This window comes from Sceloporus occidentalis, unplaced genomic scaffold (genome assembly GCF_023333645.1).
Source record: "Sceloporus occidentalis isolate IW3139 unplaced genomic scaffold, rSceOcc1.0.p SCAF_1, whole genome shotgun sequence".
In the NCBI taxonomy this organism is placed as follows: domain Eukaryota; kingdom Metazoa; phylum Chordata; class Lepidosauria; order Squamata; family Phrynosomatidae; genus Sceloporus; species Sceloporus occidentalis.
This window is the reverse complement of record NW_028316981.1, coordinates 188,279,536-188,296,252: the sequence shown is the minus strand read 5'-3', so window position 1 is coordinate 188,296,252 and position 16,717 is coordinate 188,279,536. Positions and strand designations below refer to the sequence as shown.

General features: G+C 40.0%; 1 long non-coding RNA gene across 2 annotated transcripts in view; it reads left to right on the top strand.

Moving 5' to 3' along the window:
- Positions 1 to 11,113: 11,113 nt before the first annotated feature.
- The window catches only part of LOC149323104 (uncharacterized), a 43,559-nt gene continuing 37,955 nt past the window's right edge, over positions 11,114 to 16,717 (top strand). The window contains exon 1 of one of the 2 annotated variants that reach the window (XR_016280054.1): positions 11,114 to 11,478. This is a non-coding gene — a long non-coding RNA (uncharacterized LOC149323104). Of the gene's footprint in view, positions 11,479 to 14,156; positions 14,315 to 16,717 lie in introns of those variants that run through there. The other variant, XR_016280055.1, reaches the window with a different exon arrangement.

Genomic DNA, 16,717 nt, shown 5'->3' with positions numbered 1-16,717 from the left:
ATATTCTGTGTTACTGCTGCAACTACTGTTATTAAAAACTCTACTGAATTCTGCCAAATGTCTATGTAGTGCTGCATTCTTTTTCAGAGATTACTAGAAGTCTAGTGCTGGATCCTCCCCAATTGAGGGCATTGATCCCCCCTTAAAAGAATAAGAATTCTGTTCCATCTTCTTTAAATTTTCCTTCACTCCTCACATTTCTAACATTGCAGTAACTCATGATTTCAGTTGAGCATTTAGGAATACGGTATAGCCATCCAACAAAAGCAAGGGGGCAGACAAAGTGACCGTGGGAGTATGAGCACAGCATATGTAAGAGTTCTAAGTGTGAATGATTTCTAATGTCTCATTCTCTGCAATCCTAGAAATTTGGGGACTGAAAGAAAAAAATTATGGGGAAGCAGGATTCTCCTTAGGAGCAATGTCCTTGGTCTCCCACCACCACAATAGCCACATTCCTGGATTCGTCCATTATGGACTCTTGGAAACTCACAAGAAAGATCTGGGGGGGGGGGGGCAGGGTGATGTAATTTTGGAATCATAGCTATTTATCACAGATAGGTATATTTTCCATGCCAATGCCTGAATAGTCAGTGCTTTTCAAAACCATCTGCAGGCTTAATAATTATTACAAACAAGTAGGTATTGTACCACCTAAAGAAAGAAGCTAGTAGCATAAGCTTTCATAGACTTCAATCTACTTCCTCAGATGCATTTGAGGACATAGACTGAAGTCCACAAACGCTCACCTCTTTCTTTCTCTTTATTAGTCTCAAAGGTGCTACAATATCCCTTTGCAAACTGATCTAGACTAACATGGCTATGTCTTTGAATTACAGTGGGCCCTTGGTATCCTACTGTTTAATTCTTTTTAATCAGTTTTTGATTAAGGTTTTTATGATTGGGCGGAAAGTTGGGATAGGGGACTGTCTATTATGAATTGTAATTTTATTATATGATGTTTTTACAATTGCTGTAATCCGCCTTGATTCCCAATGGGAAAATGCGTAATATAAATAAATCATATTATTACTATTATCCAATGAGATTTGATTCCAGGATCCCCCATGGATAACGAAACCCATGGATGGTCAGGTCCCATTAAAAACAATAGATAGTAAAATGGTGTCCCTTATATAAAATGGCAAAATCAAGCTTTACTGTTTGGAATATATATATACACCAAGCCATGGGTGCTTGAATCCACGGATAAAGAACCCATGGTTAAGGAGGGCCAACTGTATATACAAATATTATTTTAATGTTGCCCCCCAAAAAATCAATTGCCTGAAAACCTATTTCAGCAGCAGAAGGGACCTGTAGTGAGAAGGGGCACTCACTCTTTTTTCCACCCACCATTTCTCCACTCCAGGCCAATTCCTGAATGCATTCTTTCCCACAGAGTTTTAAATGCACACGCAATTTCAAAGTGTAGCATTTATTTCAACTTCCATAGGTGACAGACGGGAGAAGTGCTTGAAGATGGTGATTTAGTGGAAGGAAACAGCAGGTGGGGAAAGAGTTAAGTCCCCATTTCTTATCCTACAACTGTTCCAATCTCAATCACCAGTCCAGAATCAGTAACGTCTACTTTGGCCTTAAGCTATTGGCGATCACTACATCTTGTGGTAGTGAGCTCCATATGTTAATTATGTGTTGTGTAAAGAAGTACTTTCTTTTGTCTGTCCTCCTCCACCCGCTGCTAATTAACTTAACCGAGTGACCCTTGAGTTCTAGCATTGAGAGAGAGGAAGGAAATTTTCTATCTATTCTCTCTCCTGACACCATTTTCTGTTTTATAAATCTTAAAGAGTGTTACCTTTTTAGAAAACTGCTTTGTGCGTCCTCTGACAGTTTGAGACGTTCTTTGGGTTGATTATTCAAGTTTTCTCAATTCATTATTCATTACACCACTGTTTATATTGTGAGACTTTGCAATTTGTTATTTTGAGACTTCCACAGAGTTGCATTGTCTGCAATGGCCCACGGCCTATCAATTTAGAGTAACAAGTTAAAATGGCAAAGTCACAAATTAGAACGCGCAGCGCTCTAGAAGAACAAAGGGAAGTACAAAACATTTTGTTTGCGTTATTCTAATGTGCTCTTCACAGACACAACAAAAGCAAGTCCACATTCATATATTGCAGGTCTGTGAAATTCCGAGCTTGGATGTAACCGGTTACAAAGAAGTAGTTATTTGTAATTAGTTCCTTTTCCCACTAATGAAGGAATAATTGCATTCCATTCCAGTTCTAACTCAGCAGGGGATAAACTTGATTTCCTTTTGCAGTGCACCTCTAATGTAACTTACATCTACTGGGGCATGGTCTCCATAAATGTTAGAGGAGGGATACTACACGCTTGCTTCCTCTGCCCCATGCTGCTGATTTACACTCTGGAAATTACCATAAAACCACAATTACAACTGGAAAAAATACAGATTCGGTAATACCTATCACACAACGATGCCTCTAACCCATAGTTACTGCATCCCAAAGCATGGTTAGGGCATCCCTTTTAATTGAAGGAGAAAAGCCATCAATGAGCTCAAAATCATGCAAGTTCCTATGTGCAAAACGTCACTGTTGTGGAAGTTGCGATATTGGCAGTTTCGTGGTGTCAGTGTCTTTTCCTCGCCCCCATCCCCTCCACCACCTTCCCATTCCTAAGCAGCATAGTTCCCTTTATTTTTTTCTATTTTTAAAATTTATTTATTTTTTATTTTTAAACTTCAGTTGCAGTAGCAGAGCTCCAGAACTGCATGGAAAAGTTAAAATAAGATAAATAAAATGAAAACAAAATAAAATTAACCCTAAAAGGCATGCTAAATATAAGGCATAGGACAGGGAGGTAGGGTTAAAGTGGAGTCAGGAAAAGAACATGATGGGTGCACCAACCCCAGTCAAATAATAGCAAAGATGTGCAATATTGGCTGCTCTGAAACCAGTATGTTTATTGGCTGCTCTGAAACTAGTATAGGTATAGAATCATAGAGCTGGAAGAGACCACAAGGGCCATCGAGTCCAACTCCATTCTGCCATGCAGGAACTCTCAATCAAAGCATCCCCGACAGATGGTCATCCAGCCTCTGTTTAAAGACCTCCAAAGGAGACTCCACTACACTCCGAGGGAGTGTGTTCCACTGTCGAACAGCCCTTACTGTTAGGAAGTTCCTCCTAATGTTGTGGTGGAAATGACCTATAAAGCCTTATATCATTTGAGTCCGGGTTATTTGAAGGACTGAATCTCCCTTTATGAGCCCACTAGGATGTTAAGATCGCACAGAGAGGCCCTTCTCTCTGTCACACCATCCTCTCAGGCTTGTTTTGTGGGAACAAGAGAGAGGGCCTTCTTGGTGGCTGCTCCAAGCTCTGGAACTCCCTCCCTAGAGAGGCCAGGATGGCCCCATCCCTGCTCTCCTTTCAGCAGCAGATAAAAACAGTCTTGTGCCATCAGGCTTTTTCAAACTGGCAAGAGTGGTGCTTCAGATCCTGTGCAATTCAAATTTTAATGCACAGTTATTTTTTTAGAGTGTTTAATACATTTCAAATTTTAATGCATAATTGTTTTAACTTTTAAAATGGTTTAATTGTTTTTAAAATTATATATACTGTATATACATTTGTAATGCTTTACTATTGCACCTCTTTACACCTCCGGCTGGAGGAGGACCTGATTCGCTTTTGTAAAGGGTTGAAGGCCTTCCTTTTTGATTCACCGGATTAAGTTGCTGAGTGAGCTTAAGGTGGCTGAGATGGGCAGCGACCGATGAGGATTTTATTTGCTTCTGTTTTTAGCATATTAGTGCATTATTTACGTATTTTGGCATTTTATAGTGTGGTGTTTTAGCATTCATTTTTGATTATGTTCTGATGTACTACCTTTTGGTAGAAAGGGCGTTATGAATAAATGTTGCTGTTGATGATATTATTATTATTATTATTATTATTATTATTTAGTTGTGTGTTGTTTTTTTTAATTTGCTGTGTGCTGCCTTGGTTCATGTAGTAATGTCCTTGTTATGGGTGATGAGGTGACTGCAAGGTGGAGAGAAGGATGTATTGTATCACAGCTAGATTAAGATATTCTTTTCAAACTGGCTTAGAAGCATGTATGTTAATTACTTTTGAGAAATAAAAGTTTAAAAAAGCAAAACCTATTTTTTTAAAGTAACTATAACAGTAACTATCTCACTCTAGGCTGTGGGATGATACCATAATGGCAAGCGATTATTATTTTTAATCATCTTTCCAAGCTCTGCAACTTTACATGGTTCATCCTGCAGTAATTGATATCAACAATGGCTGTGTAGTCAAATGAATGTTAATGATTAATTTGATATTTAGAATACGGGTTCTATTTCTGCAGTAGCAGAGGACAGAAGACAACAATATGGGAGACAGGTTGTTTGCAGTGAATTTGGCAGGCAAAAAAATCTGTGGGCAAAAAAAGTAGCTTAATGGTTCTGAGTTAGTTTTGTTAGCGGCAGATAGACAGGGTGACCAGACATCCTCCTTTTCCAGGACATATCCTGGAATTTTGGAATTCGAAAATGTCCTCCATTTTGGGAATTACTCAGAAACATGGATTTGTATTTCTATGAGTGTTTTTAGCTTTTATTTGGCCAAATCCTCCATTTTGATTGAATGTCCTGCATTTTGCTGTGCCTTGCCTTCCCTTTGCAGTTAGGACATCTGGTCCCCCAATACATATAGACGGCACTGACTTCAAAGAACCTCACACCAAAGCAGATTGTACCTGTTTTCAGGATTTGTGAAGACAACTTACAAATGTTTATTACGATTATCTATTTCTACTGAAATGAGCAGCTCCCAGCCACTCAACCTGCCTGCTGAGCCAGTCCACCATTTTCATACCAATCGCAGTAGCAAAAGCACTTACATTTCTATAGCACTTGATAGTGCTAAGCATTCTTTAAGCGGTTTGCAATCTATAAGCCAATTGCTTCCAATAAGTTGGGTACTCATTTTACCAACCTATGAAAGGATGGAAGGCTGAGTCGACCTGGAGCCCTGCAGGGATAAAACTCACAATGTTTTGGCTCCAGTAGTGATGGAAACCCTCCACAGAAACCCTCTGGAGCCAAACTAGACTTGTGTATTCCCTAAAAAATTAATATATTTCTCCCCACACAATGGAATTTCCTCAGAGATGCATGCCTCCGCAATCCATTTGGATTACTGCGATGTGCTCTGCATGGAAATACCTTTGAAGAACATCCATCTGGTCCAAATTGCTGCAGCCAGATCAACAGGGACTGGTTACAGGGAGCATGCTATGCACTGGCTGCCGATCTGTTTCTGAGCACACTCCAAAGCGCTGGTTATGAGATATAATGCCAGGTTATCTGAAGGACCATATTTTCCCATATGAGCCTGCCCAAGCACTGAGATCTTCAGAGACATACTTCTCTAGATCCTATCGCCTTCAGGGGCATGTCTGGGGGGGTGAATGTGGGAGAGGTCCTTCTCTGTGGCTGCTCCCAGACCCTGGGAGGCTTTCCTGGCTTCCTCCTTGTTGTCCTTTCATGAACAGGTGAAGAATACTTTTCTATTCCAGCCATCCTTTGAGAAATGATTGTTTTACATGGCTTTCTCTTTTAGTGTGTTGTACTGCTTTTATTCTATGCTTGTAATCTTTTAAACGGTTTTAATTTTACAGACAGCATAATACTATTTTAATTTTTTCCCCCTTTTTGGGGGGGGGTATGTTCTTAGCTAGCAGAGACTGACTGGATGCGTTTGTTTGTTTGTTTTTAAATCTTCGAGCAGCCTTAGAATCTAGCCTTGGGGGAAAGGTGGAGTGCAAATAAAGTGAATAACTGATTGATTGACTCCCAAATTAATTAAAAGTTGACTTTCCAGTGATTAATAAATAAATAGAGCATCTAAATGCAAAATACATCAGATGATGCTATAGCAAACAGGTATATTTGACTGTTGGGGAGCGCTTCTTAAAAAACATAAGAGATATAAAGTGGGCCATTGGTATCCGCCGTGGTTTGGTTCCAGGACCCCCCGTGGATATCAAAATCTGTGGATGCTCAATTCTCATTGAATATAATGGCATTGTAAAATGGTGTCCCGTATATACAACTGCAAAATCAAGGTGTGCTTTTTGGAATTCATATATTTTCTGACTATTTTCAAGCTGTGGATGCTTGAATCCATGAATTAAAAAGTCCATGGATACAGAGGGCTAACCCTGGGGAACATGTGTAGCCGTTGATTTAGCAATATAAGATTCAGTTGTACCCAAAGAACATTTTTAATCAGTAACCTGATCTTGGTCATTGTCATGGACAATGTAGGTGTAATTATTTAATCATGTTGCCAGTCTCTTGCATCTAGATGTGAGCTGAAGGGAACTCAGCTAGGCTGGCAGTTAAACTGTGGAGCAAGCCAACATCTCTTTTACCATGATCCCGCATAATAGCTAATGAGAGTATTTGTTTATTTTGTTTTGTTTTTGTTTAACATATTCATATCCAGCCTTTCAATTTACATATATATACACACATAAGCAACGTTGCTTACAATAGATTTTAAACCATCTTAACATTGTTTGGTTGAGAGAAACTCTGACACTTCTTGCCGGCTGAGATGTGGCACGAAGTTTACAAGAACCTTCACGATCCTTCTCAGGGCTGGAAAGAGACTGACTGGAAAGTCTCTGTAATGGAAATGTTTGTGGAGGAAGAAAAGCACACGTGTTTCCTGGGGTTGAGGCTGGACAAATCAGGATAGGAAATATACTTTCACAGAGCTTGCAAATGTCGCTTTTGCAGGGATATAACTCCACGGGTTATGCTGGCTAGGCTATTCTGGGAACTGTGGTCCAAAAATTAAAACGTTTCTTAATGCTGATAACAAACTCTTGCTGCTGAGGCCTAAGCGTGATCTCCTGCTTTCTTGTCATATTTTCTTTGGGCTAGAAAGAATGCTGTACATTAGTGGTGGTGGTGACATACTGCATACAGCAAGGAACAATGCTAACAGATGCCTTAATGGTTTGTTTTGAACTGCTTTTATTTTGTTGACTATTTAATTATATTTTTAACTTGTGTGCAATGGGTTTTTAAAAGCTTTATATGTTCTATGTCTTGCAAGCTGCCCCAAGTCTTGCAAAAAGGGCAGGATACAAATACTACTACCACCACCATCATCAGGGCAGGAATACAAAAGGACTGGCACAGCCAGGAATTTGGGGTCACATCAGTACCATCATGCCCACCTGTGTTTTGAGATAGAATTTCAGCAATAGAAAAGATAAAGTAATTCCCTCATTTAGGGCTTGTGCAAGATGGGTCAAAATGGCTCTACTGGATGGGGTCTTCCTTTGTTATTGCTTTGTATTTTTCTTACTGTTGCAACCCAGATTCTTTGTGACTGGGTGGGCTATTAATAAATCATCATCATCATCATCATCATCATCATCATCATCATCATCATGTCCCATAACCAGTGAGGTATTGTGTGAAGGTATGGGAGGAAGACTTCTTAGATGTGGCACCACAATTGTGGGATACATTGGACACCCCACTGATGCCAACACTGATTTCATTTAGGCGGTTTATTAAAGCCTTTTGGCCACATTGATTTATCTCAAAATGCTAATGCACATGCTTTTAAAACTGTTTTAACCTTTTAAACCTGTTAATCATATTAAATATGTTTTAGTCCATTCAAATTATTTTTATTGTTTTACTCTTTTTTAACTCGATTCCACTGATTTCACTTGTAGCTGCTCTGAAATCTTTTGATATAGGGCAGGACAGAAATATTGTAATGCATAAATAGACCAATAAACAAATAAAAGATAGGCATTTGCAACATGTTGGTTCTATTTAAAACAAATTAATTAAACCTTTAGATTTGACAAGGAACAGAGCACGTCTGCAAGTCATCTGTTCTGATACGCCTCAATAGTTACTTTACGTAGCTCGGTTTTTTAAATGTGCACAAAACTGTACTCTGCAGCTTAATATAAGACTTCGTTTTAAATAATAGATTAGTTGTCAGAATTAAAGCTGTTGTTTTTAACCACGCTGTTGTTAAACCACACTATTGTAAAACATTTATAGAAGAATTTACGACAACCTATGAAAGATATTGGAATTAAGAATTTAGATTTTTAAAAAATAAAATTATGGTATCTTACTAAAGGATTGGGTAAAAAGGAAATCTACAGGTTCATCCCTTGGTGATTTGTAGGAGATCACCAAGGATGTCTGACTCCCAATTATTTAACAGTGACATGAACAAAATGCCCCTTTCCTTGCATTCACACAGGATAATTTTTTAAAAGCTTGGAATAACCAGGAGTAGATTTTTGTGTGGAAGGACTGTGAACTCCCTTTTCAGTTTTCATACGCAGAGGTTTGATACTCTGCTTGACCAGATTCCTGCACGCAGCGTTCTTTAATTGCACATATCTTTAACATACATTTTTTTGCATCTAACTCCAGTTGGAGTCTGAACAGTATAATAAAAATATGAGGAAAACCTGTTAAGCCCGAAAGCTGCCCATCACTAATATACAGTCTTAGCCATGTTCACTGCTCCCCCAGCCTGCAGAGGAAGAAAACTGGACTGAATGAGAAAGAGAAATTGTGGATGAACAAAGATTAAGTTGTAAATTTATGCTGACACCCCAGCTATGTAACACTTTCCCAATACGACTGTGGTTGTCTTCCACGCTTTTGCCATTTGAGAATCAATACAGGTGTTTTGTTCTGCAGCATGTTTGTACTGCTGGTTTTTTAAAAATTGTGATTTGCCATTTTGGAGGTGTAATTTAAGTATGTTTAATGGAGGCTGTTAGTTGTGCTAGATTCCTGTATGTAAGGGGGAAATTCAAATGACATCAGATAACTAAATGGCATAGGAAATTCCGCTCCGCATGTACGGGTTTTTACAGTACAGAAAATATTTAATTTGGGCCATTAAAAATACCGATATAATTCTGCAAAGTTATGCACTCCTAAATTCCATCAGTTATCCATTTGAAAAATTTATCAACTACTTCCTACACAGGTGACACACACACTTTCTACGCTGAAGCCCCCAAACCAGTATATAGCGCAATAAAACCAACTAGATAGTACAATTATTTTTGCAAACTAAACGCTTGCATATTCTGTAAAATTTACTTAAGGGGTAGCCAAAACAGTTTGGAAAAAATGTAATATTTATATAGAAATCAGAATTATGGTGGAAAGTGTACTTTTGATTGTTTCTCTGCAGCTAGTACCCGACAATTCTAGCCACTCTTAACATCATCATCAACAAACTTTTAGTTTATATTTAGGGTTGCCATGTGTCCCTTAGTCTAAGAAATTACCTTTATTTGAAAGATGGGAAGGGTTGTCCTCTATTTGAAAGGGTTGTCCTCTATTTGAGGGTTGGAAAGATTTTCCTTTTACATAGACTGATAAATATGCCCCAAAAGTCTATACTTTTGGCTGTGGGCCTTCATAAGATGTCTGCATCATCTAATTTTCTGAATATGAACAATATGTTAATTTTACAAAGAAACTGTGAAATGAAATCAATGCTTTCATTTGGTATTTAGGCAGAATACAAACTTGTTAATAACTGATTCTGGATTGTCAACCTTGCATATCATGAATTTCGACAGTCTCTCATTGCTATTTTGAAAACCTGGCAAAACTAGCTAAATCCTGCTACCTATTGGTAATACCAAGTCCAGCAAAAAGTGAGCCTACACTAGCAGTTTTCCCTTGCTGAACAAGGCAGGATTTACATCAATGAAAGTATGTAGGGGTATGCTGTGGAGTTGCTAGGGTAGGATTTAATAACAAATGATCTCTTTACTATATTTTTCAACAGTGGGCCCTCGGTATCTGCCACAGTTTGGTTCCAGGATCCCCCATGGATACCAAATCCGTACATGCTTACATCCCATTATATGCAATGGCAGAGTAAAATGGCGTCCTTTATATAAAAAGGCAAAAACAAGGTTTGATTTTTGGATTATTATTTTTTTTAAAATTACTTTTAAGCCATACATGATTGAATCAGTCAATGCAGAATCCATGGATATGGTGGGACAACTGGAACAGCAAGTTAGAAAACAAACCTTCCCCAACTGCCAGCAGTCTCCAAATGTGTGGAATCACAAATCCCACATCTTCAACCAGGCTATGCTGAGGATGGGGAGAGTCTCACACAGTACTTGTTAGGTTATATTATATGAAGGACTGACTTTTTTTTTAAGTGTCACAAAATGATATCCTATTTGTGTCTATTTACTTACAACTATTCCTTTTTTTTTCATGGAAACTGACCATGGACTGGCTGCTGATGGCTTATGGATGGGATACCATGGACCAAGGCTTTGAGTAGCACTGGTCTAAGGCATCTGGAGGCCAAAAGGTTGAGAAGGCTAAAGGATACTTTAAAAAAATTAATGGACTTTTTGCTCTGAAAGTAAAACTGCATGGTAGTATTGAAGCGGAGGTAAGGAGGGGCTAGAGCTGGCTCCGACTGACTCTTTTCTGCTGAAAGTTTCCTGGGTTCTTCACTCTCTCTGGCCCCTTTTTCTTTTCCTCCTTGCTTTTTCAAATTAAAAAAAAAGAGGGTCTGCTTTGAAAAGAAGGGCAAGTAAAGAAAAAGTCTTCCTTCTGCATACAGGCCATGCTCGAGCCGTGTGACGGTATTGCTTTATTTTGTACTTTTAAAAAACCCAGCAGCCCATATTTGGCCTGGCTGGCTCACAAAGCCCAATGTTACAGGAAGAGCGCTTGCGCCCGCTTGCTGTAATCAGAGAGGTAATTCTGTTTTTCCTGGCAAAGGCCTCTGCCGAGACTGCTGTGTGCGATGTATGGAACAGATTCTTTTTTTCGGCGTCCTGCCAAAGTGACCATCTGCTTCCAGTTCTAACCCCCCTTGCTTCTTCCCCCCCTCCCCAAAAAATCTGTGGCTGTTCACTGAACTGTGTGTGTGTGTGTGTGTGTGCATACACATGCTTAAGGCCTACTTCATTCCTGCACCCAGCCCCAGGTTATTCACCAAAGCCCAGCTAGGAATGAGGCAGGATGTCAAGGGGATGCCTGACCTGCGTTGATCCAAAATGGACCCATGATAAGAATCTGTCCCTTTCTTTCCTTGAAAACATTTGCTGATTTGGAATCAACCATTGCGTTGTTTCCAGCTGAGACTCACAAACATCTGTAAACAGAGAAGGCTGCATCAAGACTTTCCCAGAGCTGGCTATCCAAACCCCAAGAATCTTGGCTTTCTCAGCACCGGACCCCCACCACCATTGCCCCATGAGCTGCTGTTTCTTCAAATGGGCACCTCCTTTCTTCATGGATCTTCTCCTCTCTCTTACAGAAGGGGACAGGACACTCAGAGGCGTCTGGACCCAGTACCCCAGGCAACTTTACCGCCACCAAGTTGTGGACCAAGTTGTGCAGCTCTGAGATGAAGGAGGGTAAGATCTCAGCAGCTGGATTTGGGACACCATTACAGGCTGCAGTGTGGGAGGCAAACTGAATTGGCCTGATCCAGGGAATGCATGCTTTCCCCCGTGGAATCCTAAATGAGCCCCATTGAAATGAACTGGAGCACATTCTTGGCTTGTTCCTGTTCATTTCATTGCAGTTTGCATGACATAAATCTCCCGCAGATTATATTCCAATGTTTATTATTGGTAAGGGAGGAAGTTGGGTTTTCTGCCTCATGCACCACAATGTGTCTCTTAAGTTTCCTGGTGCACAGGGCTTAATGGGGCAGGGGGAGATTTGAGCTGCTGCCCCCTTTTATTTCTCTTCAGTGTGGAAAGAAACATCCCTCCCTCCGTCATTGAAAGACCTGAACCAAACCATTTTACTTTGTTTCCACATCCATAAAGTAAACTGGGCACATAGCAAAAAGGAAAATAGAATGATACATGCCTTTACTTGGTGGATCAATGAAGCTTTCTGAGAGGGTTTTCTCTGGCCTGGATGCTATTCCTCACCACCACCTACCCACCCACCCATGGTATAGAAAAGCTGCCCCATGCTAAGTGATGCAAAAACACCCTCTGATTTGGCCCAAGCATGAGCTCTTCCTAGTGCAACAACTTTTACCAGATGTATAAATTCACCCTCAAAATCACAGGGGCCTTTTCATTTTCATAATAGTGGCAATAACAGGTAAAACAATCAGCACGCTCATTTATTAGCGATTCATTAGAGAAACTATGTCCGGCTACGAGGGCAGTTAATGACTCAACAATCGTGATGGGCCATATGTTTGGCATGAGATTTATTATTAAGAGCTTCCAACAGGGACAGATTCCGACTGCAGAACAGCGTACGCCAGTGGTGTAAATAGTTAACTATGGAGTCTGCTCTTGTGCTTGTCCATATGTAGGGGACCTTGAATGGCAGCACTACAATGGGCAGAAGCCAGGAGCATGGGTACAGGCCCTGCCTACCCTCTGCCAGCTTACCAGCTCTTCCCAATGGCATAGAGGAACCAGGGATCAGCAAACACAGTGGCATCATCTGCCATCGCTACCACCTTCAAGCTTCTCTGCTTTCACTTAGCTTAGCCCTTGTGGGGTGGGTGGATTTTCCCAGCAGCAAGGCATCATGATGCTTTACTATCATTGTTGAAACCCAGAGGTTGATTGGTCTTTGAATGGGTAATTGAGAAGCATTAGCTTTACAAAAGACCTGTTCCTTTGTGGAGATGAATACTGTAGAACTGGGCTATAGATATGACTTGACATAGTTGCCTGCCTCGTTTGGATTCTCATTGAGGGTGTGTTTAGCTATAAGAGAGTCCCACAACAGCTCTGGCACCTCAAAGTGTACCATCACACTACTGCCTTTCTCCAGTTATTACAAAAAGTTTCAGACATTATGAGAAATTCCAGCAAGCAGATATACATATCCCTAATGTTTTCATTTTTATTGGAATATCTAAAGGGGAACGTGCAAGGAGAGAGGAGTGCAAATTGAAGGCTTCATAGGACTTTATCACACGGGGAAAATTGGGAGTTTATTATCCCATGAAAATTTTGCAATCGCAATTAAGATTTCAACCATGATGTCATGAGTAAAGAGCCATTATCCCAGGAATAACCAGGCAATAAAAAGTAACAAATCATTCACGGGAAAATCTGTGGTTATTCCTGGGATAATGACTCTTTAATCACAATGTGTGTGAGACTCTTAATCACAATCATATGATTTTCACAGGATAATCACTGTTTAAACTCCCGATTTCCCCCCTAATTTCACTGTATGATAAAGTCCATAGGGACTGAAGCATCACCAGTCCCTCTTCAGACATTATGGTGACAATAAAGTGATGCAGGTAGGACTGTGAATTTAGAACTGGAAACTAATCTTTTGATATAGGCAAAGAACTATATCACACCAGTCTGTTGTCTCACAGCAATCATGTCGTTGAAGCAAACAGGAACAAACCAGTTTGAAAACAATCACTATCAGACTTCTCTGCAATTGCACAACAGTGGGCCCTTGATATCTGTTGAGGTTTGGTTCCAAGACCTAAATCTGTAGATGCTCATATCCCAATAAACACAATGCCACAGTATAATACAGTAATGTCTCTTATGTAAAATGGCAAAATCAAGACTTGTTTTTTGAAAATTATACATTCGGCCCTCTGTTTTCGCAGGGAATCCATTTCAGACCCTCCCGCAGATAAGAAAAAAACATGGGGCCTCCAATTCCAGTGTTCCTAGTGGCAGCACAATGTGTGTGTGGCTGCAAGCATGGCCGTGTGCACACCTCCATTGAGAACAACAGGGCTTGCCATCCACAGATAGTCAAATCAATGGATGGCAAGCCTGAAGATGATGAAACCCCACTGTATTTTTTTTAAAAAAATTCAAGCTATGGATGCTTGCATCCATGGATAAAGAATCCATGGATATGGAGAGCCGACTGTATTATGCTACTTTGGCAAGCCATGGTCCTGTGCTTGCTATTCCTCACTGCTTTGCTAACCATTCCTACCTCCCCATGTATGCCCTACTTAGTGCAATCATATCTTTCTCTTTTTAAAATTTCATTTCTTCATTCTTCATTCTTTATTTGTATTCTTTATTTTTGCTGTGATTGCAAAACTATGGCAAAACAATAGAAGAAACTGGAATAAAAGAAATAAAAAAGGAAAGGAAAATGAAATAAAAGCAACCTCAGCCTGCTTGGGAATAGCGAGGGGGAGAAGAGGAGAGTCACCCCCATTCATACCATGCGACGGGCAGAATAGTGGACCTACAGCAGAAGGGAACTATCGCACCAGAGGTACTTGTGGAAAAGCAGTGATACTGGGAGCCAATGATGAGTTTTTCCCATCAGTAAAAAGGTGAACTCGGACAACAATTGAAATGTAAAGCAGCAACAAGAGAGACCAGCCAAAGATGGTATTGTGCTGCAGTCATCACGATTTACCAGACTCGTGTGAAAAAGCCCAAAATCTATATACCATATATACTCGACTATAAGTCGACCTCATGTATAAGTCGAGAACAAGTTTGGGGGCCAAAATTATGGATTTTTATATGATCCCTGGATAAGCTGAGGGTAAAACTTAATGAAAAACATAAAGGTTGGAGCAAAGGAAAACAATGCCAAAGAACTTACAAAATTACAGCAGGCATAATTATTTGTACTCATACTAAAGGCTGAATGAATGAGAGAGTAGAAGGGGTCAATGCTTGAGTGTGTGTGTGTGTGTGTGAGAGAGAGAGAGAGAGAGAGAGAGAGTACAATACTTACATTGTCAACTCAGGTATTTTGGGTCAATTTTTTAACCTAAATTTTTAGACATACATGAGTATATACAGCAGGGTATTATTAGAAAAGGAATTAAAAACAACACTTCTGATGCCACAACCCCCTTATACAAATCTAATGTGCAAAGGTACTTGGAATATTACATACAGTTCAGGTCCGTGTAGACCCCTTTTCTGCACCTTTTCCAGTGTGACTCTTTAACACAATTATAGTGTTTATTCCACTTTTTGGTGCCATCTCTCCATCCCAGGGAATCCTGGGGTTCGTAGGTTTGTGAGAAATTGGCAATCTCAGCCAGAAAGCTCTTCTAGTACCTTACCAAAATATAAATCCCAGGATTCTGTAGGATACAGTCATGTCACTTGGAATGGAATCATAATGTTATAATGCTGCGAATTCCAGGTTTTGTTCCTGTATGAGCCAATTTTATTTTGGAGAGTCACATGACATTTTTGTCATCTCCTCAGAGTATTTCCCAGGAACTCCTGGCATTCTCAAGGAGTTTTTATTTTTATTTCCCTAGTCAGTTTAAATTAACCCAGGGTTTTTCCCCCCTGAAATGAAATTTTTCTCTTCTAGGCAGTACACTTGTATTATTCTAGAACTACCTAAAATAGCCACCACCAGTAAAACTCAGCTATTATTTCTAGGATGCAAATTAAATAGAGATCAAGGGGATTACTACACATGGTTTCTATACTACTATAAGACCTGGAAAAAAAGTGGCTTTGGGGATATTTATCACATGACAACACCTCCAACCCTGTGTCCCTGAAGCATTGTTATGGCATCCCCTTTTATTGATGGGGAGAACCTGTCAATGAGCTCACAATTATGCTAGTCCTCAGGTGTGAAATGTGGCAGATGCAGCAGTTGCAAGATTGGCAGTCATGTGGTGTCAGTGTCTCCCCCCCCCACCCCACACACACACCTTTCCAGGTTGGTTTTTATTTATTTTCTATTTCCTTTAGTAAAAAAAAAAAAAAACTTAAACCACATTAGGAGAACAGCAGGATTGCATGAAAAAGTGAAAATTAAAATAAAATAAAACCTAATTGGCATGCTAGGTGGGGCATAGGGCAGGGAGATAGGGCTAAGGGGGAGTGTGGAAGACTGTGGAAGATGGCAAAAGCTGCCCCAGTTGCGTGATTGACAAGACATGCAATCGTGGCTGCTTTGAAACTGGTAAGCTTCCATTTTTATTAACGGACGTGATTACAGTGAGAACAGGGCTTGTGTAGTCATGCCCCAAGTGAAGGAAAGAGGAATGCCAGCACTAAAACAAAATGATTCCAATGCTTAACCAATTTAATACTAAACAACTTTAGCGTTTTGACTATAACTACAGAATAATAATATAGAAGGCTCTGTAGAAATTGCTGAAAATAAATTTCCGAAATGTTGTAGGAGTCTAGTTGTGAGGCTTGATCAGTGGGAGGGGAAGAACACAAGGGAAGGAAACCCAGGATGTCTCAAGAAAGAGTTTGGCTGCAGATCTGGAAATGTGCAGGTGAAATTAAAAATAAAAACAAAAAATGAAAATGAAAAAACATTTTTGTGGAACAAAAATATTTTTTAACAAAAAATTTTTTGTTTATTCCGGGTAACGCCAAAAGGGCAGCATGGAGCCTGTGGACTCTACTTTGCCCAGCCCTGAAATGGGGCATGGTTAAATGATAGAATCTGCTGCAAGATATAGTGCTGAGCACCAGCTGGGATGACTTAAAGTGACAGCTCAATGAATTATAAACAATGCAGCTATCAGTGGCTGGCTACTGGCCTGGATAGCTATGTATTATTTCCCCTAATGGAGGGAGGAGGATGGCTGACAATCTCAGTGCTGCAGAGCATGAGTGGGATGGTATAGCACTCAGGCCTGGCCTGTGGGCTTCCCACAAACATTCAGTTGGC